Source organism: Macrobrachium nipponense, chromosome 2 (assembly GCF_015104395.2).
Source record: "Macrobrachium nipponense isolate FS-2020 chromosome 2, ASM1510439v2, whole genome shotgun sequence".
Taxonomy (NCBI): Eukaryota; Metazoa; Arthropoda; class Malacostraca; order Decapoda; family Palaemonidae; genus Macrobrachium; species Macrobrachium nipponense.
In genome coordinates this window covers 108,505,150-108,515,149 of record NC_087201.1, presented here as the reverse complement: position 1 = coordinate 108,515,149, position 10,000 = coordinate 108,505,150, and the positions used below count along the sequence as shown (strand labels likewise).

At 33.2% G+C, this 10,000-nt stretch overlaps 1 protein-coding gene across 4 annotated transcripts in view; it reads right to left on the bottom strand.

Annotated features, from left to right (window-relative positions):
- Positions 1-574, bottom strand: part of LOC135220899 (uncharacterized) — a 133,849-nt gene extending 133,275 nt beyond the window's left edge. For 3 of the 4 annotated variants that reach the window (XM_064258520.1, XM_064258522.1, XM_064258523.1), the window contains exon 1: positions 426-574. The gene's annotated coding sequence lies outside the window, so the exon portion shown is untranslated. Of the gene's footprint in view, positions 1-421 lie in introns of all 4 variants that reach the window. The other variant, XM_064258521.1, reaches the window with a different exon arrangement.
- Positions 575-10,000: the final 9,426 nt, after the last annotated feature.

The window sequence follows — 10,000 nt, the reverse complement described above, 5'->3', positions numbered from 1 at the left end:
GGAGTTTCTCATCCTTCATATTTATACATGTAAAATTAAAAGTGCGGTAAGCATGGATTCAAAAGCTTGATTCGTTGTTCGTGTTCGATGACCTTTACTTAAGGAATGAGAGAGAGCCTCCTATGTTTACGAAGAAAACAAAGATGGGGTTGTTTATTTTCCCTAAAAACGCAAGGCAAGAAAACGCTTGCGTATACGTCAAATGTAGGTACAATGCAAAATGCAAAGCATAAAACGAGTTATTCATACATATCACTGACACGATATCTGACATGGATGTTTATCCCTCATATGATTTACCACTATCTTATCACTTACGATAGACAGACATACTTTTCATGAGGAAAACACGAATATGGATAAGTTCTCTTTAAAATATTTCATGACGTCTCTGTACTGGCAAAGGTGGTTTTGCTCGTACTTACGTGCGCAGAAGCACCGTTTTCACTGAAGGAGTGCCTCGTCTTTAGGAACAGCAACGTTTATTAGTCTATGCAGCTTGACGAATAGTTGAAGAGGAGAAAATTTCTCACCCCGTAAGGATAGAATGGTCGCTTACGCCACCAAGTCTGGTCGCGAAGCCCGTGAACACCGGAGCGGCCGTTGTCATAGAAAACGAAATTAGATTTCTTAGGAGGTCACTTGTTTAGATTTGGCTTCTTGTTTCCTTTACTAAAACTCTTGAACACTTTCCTTTGGAATTCCATTCCTAGTCATTTTTCCTATATTTTTAAACTTGTTGAACTTCATTTATGCGATTGAATTAAAGTTATTTTCTTTCCATTTTGCATCAACCAAGCATAGATCATTCAAACAATAACAAGCTTAGCATATCTACTATCCAGATATAGTTTTCAGATCATTGCCTCATTAATCGTTTCTTCATTTAATGTCACTTATTTCTTTAGTTTTTCTTAGACGTGTTTTGAGTACCATCTCTCTAGATACACTATAATACATTCCGTTAAGAAAGTTTTATGAACGTTTGGTGTTTAGCTGATTAAAAAAAATCGTTTGGATATTCTGTTTCTTACAATATGGATAGTACAAAGGTCTCATTTGACTTGGAATGAGAATGGGAATGGAATATAAAGCATGAGCCGGAGGCCGAGCACTGGAACCTATGAGGTCATTCAGCCCTGGAAGGGAAATTGAGAGCAAAAAGGGTTTAAAGGTATAATAAGAGGTAAACCTCACAGTTTCGCTATGAAACGATTGTTAGGAGCGGGTGGAGATTAAGTTGGAAGATAGAGAGTAGAAATGGAGATACAATAAAAGGAATGAAAGGAGTTCCAGTTAAGGACCGAAGGGACGCTGCAAAGAACCTTAACTAATGCCAACATTGCGCTACGTGAGGTGTACTGACGTCAATGCATCCCCTGCAGGCGAGGTGTTAAGAGGAAATCTGAGGTCGGCATTTATAAATCCGAGGAATGATTCTATACATAATTCAATAAATGTAATTCCAGCCAAGTTGGACTCAGCGCAAACTGTTGAAAATGATGGAAGTGAGGACTTCTTCAGGAGAAACAAGGATATTATCATAAGAGTCGCCGATTTATTATCAACAGTACAGTTCAACAGAATTCAGAAGCAGTGAACCTCCGCTGTTGCCACGAAGTAGAACAGCTTTAGGAAGATATCACGAATAGCCAGTCCCCAGTGTAACAGAATGCTTTACTTTCTGTGTGAGGAAGAAGCTTTGGAAGATGGCATACATATCAGTCAGTCACAATGAAACAAATTAAATGACTGAGTGATTGCGTGAAGACTGAGTAAGGGAAAGCTCTCTCTAATGGTTAAACAACATCTGGGAGCATTAAGCTGTTACAGTATATTATGCAATTTCGTTAACTGACACTGAGCCCCAAGATTGGTTGCACAGTAGTGATGTCACCAGTAATACATGACAATCATTTCCCCATATGCTAAAACACTGCATGTTATTATCATATAGTTTAGCCTTCAGGTTAACACTGTATCAGGGAGTGGTCATAGATGTATAAACACTTCCAGGAGCTTGAGTTGAGAGTTATGCAGGTGACAAGGACTGATATTAACAGCCCATACAAGGCATGTTAATGACTGCTGAAGCACGGTACTAGCTCTACTACTGGGACCATGAAAGCCACTCATTCAATAAAACATATAAACTCTGTAATAGATAAGAAACAAATATATCTAAGAATACCAGAAACAAAAAAAAAATATCTAACCTTGCTTGAACACATTCATACTGACACTTAGTTCATTTAGTTTAGATTGAACAAATGCATCACTTTCTTATGAAATATTAACGTTAGAGTTTCAATGTGGTGGCCATCTTAAAAGATAGTCGCCATCTTGGATTTCTATGTGGCCAATTTGACATATTCAACAAGAAGCCCCTGGGACAGATCTCATTCCAGTAGGCCGATGATATATCCTAAAAAAGTACCAGTAACCTCTATTATACAATACAGAGCCGCGTCATCCACACATCGCTTATATAAAAAAGAAATCTTTTAATGAACACCAAAGACGATATAGCAAGCAACACCCTTCCAGCATTTCTCCTTCGGCCGATCACGATAACACGTTTGTCAAAGTGAGGATCAGCGGGGAATCTTATTGAGACGCAGTTTCTAATTTTCCTAAAGTCGTCCTCACTGAAATCATGACAAAGGCAGATTGCTACGCTATTTCCTGCATTGCTCATGTCTACCTTCAACATTCCATATGACTCATTTGTATGTATATTATATATATATATATATATATATATATATATTATATATATATATATATATATGTGTGTGTTGTGTGTATGTGTGTGTATTCTATCTATATATATCATATATTATAATATATATATATATATAGAATCTATATATATAGATATATATATACAGATATAGATACATTCCTATGGTATATCTATTATTTATTACATATATATATAGATATATATATATATGCTTATATATATATATTCTATAATCTATATATCTATATATATATATACAATATATATATATCGATATATATGTAATAATTATTTCATGTATTATAATTTATATATATGTATAATATATACGTATATTATACATATATATACACAATGGGCCATATATATAACATATATATATATATATATATATAGAGAGAGAAGATAGAGAGAGAGATAAAAGAGAGAGAGAGAGAGAGGAAGAGAGAGAGAGGATCTTATCCAGTTCACCATACATTTGGAATAATTTTACACCATTAGATTATTATAATTGACAAGAGCTTCTGCGACTTGCAACTTTTGAACCGTGGTCTAGTTTAGCAATGAATGATGTCACAGCGGCTGTACCCACGTGGCTGTCAACAGATATTATGATCCCTTTGAGCTTATAAGTCATTCCCAGGGTATAATGAAATTAAAAATCATTAAAGGATATTTCTGGCTTAATATTTGTGAATATTAAAAAGTCACCCGTCTGTAAGTGAAAATTTATGTATGTATGGTATGTATGTAGTCTGTATGTATGATGGTTATTATATATATCATATATGTATGTATGATATATATATATATATATAATATATATTACATATATATATAAATATATATATTTTATGGAAATAATATTTTTATATATATATATATATAAATATATATATATATATATATAGATAGATAGATAGATAGATAGATTAAATATACACTTATTATATTATATATATATATATATATGATATATATATATATAATTATAGATAGATAGATAGATAGCATATGTATGTTAAAATATTATTACATATATAATTGATAGATGTATGTTATAATATATATATTATATATCATTATATATATTTATGTATATATATATCTATATATTAGTATATATATATATATTATTATATACACATATAAATAATAGATATAATATATTCTTTATATATAAATATTATTATATATATATATAAATTATATATATATCTATATAGATAATATATTATATATTTTATATATATATATATATATAGTATATATATATCTATATATTTATATATAAATAGATAGATAGATAGATGATAGATAGCTATGCATATTAATATAATTACATATATTTATTATAGATGTGTATCTCTATCTATTATATATATATATATCTCTATATATACATATATATATATATATATATATTGTATATAATATATATATATATATATATATAAATATATATATATACTATATTATATAGATAGATAGATAGATAGACTAGATATGCATATTAAATATATTACATATATTTTATTATAGATGTATATATTATATATAGATATATATATATATATATATATATATATATATTTTATCTATATATATATATATATATATAGTATATATGTGTGTGTGTTATATACACATATAGATAAATGCTTTTGTACAATATTTCGCATGTGTTCAATAATACATACAAGTGGACTTGATATGATGCCCCACGCTGCTTGTTAGGCTAAGAGAGAAGGGAGAGAGATCGGAGAGGGATTTTGATGCCCAATTAATCAAGACCCAGAGTCTCTCTGTAAAATTACCTTACATTTCCTCTTCGGTCACTCAGAATTCCCTGGAAACTTGGCGTCGATGCCGGCTTAAAACCTTGATGGGTTTTAACAAGATATCGTCTGACTACGACAGGACTGAAACAGCTGCACTCCGCTTCAATGACAGACAGAATTCCTTTGGTGATTTAGAATTCCCCTGGTCGACTGACCGAGTTTGACAAACATACTTTGCGACAAACGACGAAACTCGATTCAAGATGACCCTCTTTACTTAAAATAAAAAAGAATAAAAAAAAACACACACACAGATTGGAGAACTAAAATATTGAAAAGCACAAACAGTTTCGGAGCAGTCATTCTCCCTCTTCAGAATTGGAAAGTTCGATACTGAGCTGTTATCGTCACGACGCTTCTTGCATAAGAGTCCTTCTCCAACCTGCAGTCTAATATCACATTTCCGGTAGGGAGCCAAACCTATTATGTAAGTGTAAATGGGAAATAGAGAGAGTAATTAGTTTAGGGACCTATTTTCCTTAATTACTAGACCAAAGGGTAATTGAAAAAAATTGTAAAATCTTTTTTTACAGAATTGTTAATGTTCTGTGTGAAAAAAGAAAGATGCTTTTTTTTTTTGAGAGAGAGAGAGAGAGGTCTGGAAATGTGAAAGAAGAGGAAATTATAATGGAAGTTTCTGCTCGGAGGAGGCAGCATCTATCTTTAAGTTAATGAATGATTAAGACAATATCCGTTGTCCTTTTCTTTTTTCTGAACAAGCTCCTGTAAGGTAAGAGTTTCTCTCTCTCCTCTCTATCTCTCTCTCTCTCTCTCTCTCTCATCTAATATATATATATATATATATATATGATATATATATATATATATATATATATTATATATATATATATATATATATATATATTATATATATATTTATATGTGTGTGTGTGTGTAGAGAGAGAGAGAGAGATACATTTAGCAGCGTATGTACAGACATCAGTGATGGCATTTGCTTTATATTCTTTCGTATAATATTAATTATAATAATTCTCTTCCATTATAGATATAAAGAGAGAATACGCTTCTACCTGCAGATTATCGTCTCTTTTGGCATTTCCAGTTTTTCGAACAATGTTGCTCTTCTCTTTATTGTTTTTGCCCTTAGATGGCGAGTTTTAATATTACAACAGGTATGGAAGGTTTAACTCGAATGAATAGTAAACTTATTGAGTTATGAACAATACGTAGTACTCACAATAGAAGGGTAAATTATTAAAGTCAAAGTCCGTTGCATAACTTCCTTCAGGAAGACTTAAGAATCTGTTTCGTCTCTTGAAGTATGATGAAACGCAACACCGATCCGATACTTAGGAGAGAAACCAAAACATTTTCGCCCGCCTGAAGAACGCCCAGTTGAACGTGAACCGACCGAAGGCACTTGGCCCTGATGAAATGCAAAAGTTCTGAACGACCTTGAAGATGGCCGTCTCCTTAAGCGGTGCCCTTCCATTACTTCGCTTCGTTATGACTCAAGAATCTCAGTCGATAGAATGTCGGTGTCTTTAGGAGGAAATGGTTTGTTAGTTGCCTTATACCGAAACACGTGTCATAAATTTCTTATTTTCGACAACCAACTTTATTCATCAAATCTTTCATTTTCCTTTTAACTCATGTTTTATGTTCCTGTAACATTATCTTCGTTTACATTTTAACAACAATCAAGTATGAAACATTTTTTTAGATGATTGCATTTTGTTGTTTATTTTTTTAAGAGAAAAATTTTAATATTCTAAAAAAAAATCGCTTTTTGTTGTTTATTTTATTGTCTTTAATAGATCAGTTTCAATAGTTAAGTATTTCTTAATTCAACCAAACCACTGGGCTGATTAAAAGCAAGTAGTTTTCCAGTAGCTTCGAATAAACTCCATTATCTGCAAAGAAGTAAATCATAAGATTTGAGTTTGAAAACTGTAAGAAGAGAAAGAAAACCGTGCGAGGGAAATCAGGAAGAAACCAAATGACTCTCAGTAACAGCCGCCAGAAGTTGTTGACTGAGAGGAATGCGCCGCCGGGAGGGCACTAAAGAATAACAGTGGCAAGGCTGTTGTCTGGAGAGCGAGCAGAAGAAAAGAAAGCAAGGGTAATTATCACAGCTGAAACGAGAAAGATTTGTGTATCAGATCCTTCATTTTTGGCAGCGTAATCTCCACTGAGGGAGCTGATGATCTATCAGTCTCACTGACATCAGACGGACTCCCAAGCTTGTAATGCGTTCTGAGGTCGCCAGGAAATCAGCCATTTATAAGAGGATTATAGGGACATCAACGGACATGAAGAATGCAGAGCAAACTTAACTATTTAACGAAAACGTCCAACTTGTTAGGTCAGTCAATGTGATCAATGCTAAACATTGCTTCATAAAAGACCATAATATCTAGAGAATTCCTAAACTGGCAGGACTTGACTGATTAGATTATTTTACGTCTCCATTTATGATAGATGTACAGTCAACTGCCAGTGCAGAGTAGAGTAACTTAGAAGCATTATGATAACAGTTTCGGGAATCTACACACCTATAGGCTTCAAAAGATTAGGTAGAGAGGTATACTGGTACTTCTGAAAAGAGTTGAGAGAAACACTGAAAGAACAAAAATTTAATCAAAATTGGCAAGCAAATACTTTCAGTAAGGCCTATTTTTCATTTGGTCAGTTTGAAAACAGTATCTAATTACAGTAGGAAAACTTAATCTAAGAGCCACTTGGGATCGCATTATTGAAACCCGTCAGTCACTTAATATTTCCGATACTATATCAGATCCAGGTCCCAAGAAGTTAGATGAAATGCTGATGGTTATTTTAGTAAGGTATGTCCCTAAAAAGGTCTTCAAATTCAGGACAATTGACCAGCCATTGTTTGATGAAACATGCAGATGATACCATGACAAGCAGACCAAATTCAACACATGGAGACAAAATTGTCCACATGAAAATTACATTTTTTTTTGTTATTCTTCTTCTTCTTCTTCTTCGTCTTCTTCTTCTTCTTTTTTCGCCGAGCTGCGAATAGAATTTATCATATAGCTAAGATAAGAAAAAATACAATAATCCTTAAAGGGGAAACTTGAAAGTATTACTCAGTCTCATCTGTGGTGAACCAAGTTAGCGTCAGCTATCTTTGGATCAGCCTGGTCTTCCATTTCACCACAATTGACTGATGACGGTGCATTGGTTACTGGCCCTAAGGAATAGGTTGAACTGCTCCATCGAGCTGATTGCTTTGCTTTTGAAGCTAAGCAATCAGCTGAGGATGTCCTTCTCCCTCATACTTGTCATCCTGAACCAATTCTTACAAAATTTTCATTTAGCTCTAGGGATGTTCAGAGAATTTTCATCATCTTGATAGCTGGGGTGGAGAAGATCTTGATGGTTTCTACTTTTGTAGTTCCTTGTTGGACGAGTGGGTCACGTGCTCGCCTACCGATTCGGTAGTCGCGAGTTCGATTCTCCTCTCTGCTAACGTGGAATCAGAGGAATTTATGTCTGGTGATTAGAAATTAATTTCTCGATATAATGTGGTTCGGATCCCACAATAAGTTTTAGGTCCCGTTGCTAGGTAACCAATTGGTCCCTAGCCACGTAAAAATATCTAACCCTTCGGGCCAGGAAAGCTGTTAACCAGCTCAGTAGTCTGGTTAAACTAAGATTTACTTAACTCCTACCTTTTGTTTTTTAAAAATGTTTCCGGTGTGTTGTCTCCCAAAGGTAGTAGATTCTATAGATTTCCATGTCGATGGAGTATCTTTGTAGATGAGCAAAAGCTTAGTAATACTGTGCCTGTTCCAAAGAATAACAGATCTGCAGAGTGCAGTAAATACAAGCCAATTTCTTTTCTCCCTGTGTTCTCCAGAATTGCAAAAAAATATTTTTATCCACCATTTAAGTATGTGGTCCCTAAAGGATTGTTAGCTGATAATCAATGTGCATATAGGAAGCAGTTTGGTACCTCCGATGCTCTTTTTGATTTGAGATGCCATTTGCAAGAGAACCTTGATAAGAGTTTTGAATTAAGAGCAATTCAAATTGATTTTAGTGCTGCTTTCAATTTAGTTCATCACAAGGTGATACGTTTTAGGTTTACTTCAAGATTTCCTTACAGCCAGGCAGCAGCAAGTGGCTGTTAATGGAAAATTTAGCGAACCAAGACCTATTATGGATCTGGAGTTCCACAAGGTAGTGTTCTTGGTCAACTGTAGCAAAAATGGTTTCGTGAAAATTTCATAAAGATTTTTGGAAACTCATATTTATTTTGTCATTTAATATCTAAACCTTTCACAAAATTATGTTTCCATTTTTTCCGACCCCATCTTTGGGTACTTATGGGCTATTTCAAAAAATATCCAGTGGCTAGTGCAGAATTGGAGTTCGCGTCTTTCGAGTAGCTGTCTAATTACAAAAAAAAGAAAAAAAAAACTTTTCATCTTACAGAGTATATATTATGCTTGTTTAAAAGCTGAGATCAATAGTTTTCCAATGAGCATACTAAGCAATCTGTACATGAAAAAACTCTTCTTGTAATTAGCACCGAAAAACGAGTAACTCAAAAACTACTAACTGGCTTTTACACTTGAATTAACTCATTTCCGCATGTAAATAACCTAAATATAAAAATCACAGAGAATATATAGTAAATTTAAACAAAAAACGGTGTGTTTTATAAATAATACTCTTATTTAGAGCATGCATACTAACATCTTTTATTATTATTATTGCGTCTTAGATACTTAACAAGGAATATCAATAGGCGCAAACAGATTAACTATTGCAGAAGCCAGGTACTATGTCGTACCTCTAAGTAAATGGGGATACAATCCACATTGAAGTAAAATCGTCTTGTAGTTTAAAATACATTTTAGTGAACAAGACCACAGTTGATGGTCGAAATCTTTAATCCTGTACAAGAAATATATATTTTAAACTACAAGAGGATTTTACTTCAATGTGGATTGTATCCCCAGATTAACTATTTTTCATTAATATTAAGTTATGTTTTTAAAAGTGTATAATTGATAGAAATAAAAGTTAATTTTGGTTTTCATATTAATCTTCACTATGTATATAAACAAGTAAACTAGATTACTAAATACTATCAAGCGATCATAATTTAAGGAATAACTCTGCAAAATGAGCATAATTACGTATTTTAGGACACTTGGCCTCACTTTGAGAATCTGAAACCACTAACAGCATGAAGTCCGATAAATGGCTTGTATCTTAAAGTAATGCCTTTTACAACTATTTCCCTTAATAATAAGAAGCATCATCACCCAATGCTTGCAAAGGAGATATAGCAAGAATCAGCACATCTGCGTCAGGTGAATAACTATGGCCACATTTGCCAGTTTTATGAATTTTTGCTGCATGGAAAATAACCATAGTATCTGCCTCATCTTGCTCAGTATGCAAATCATTC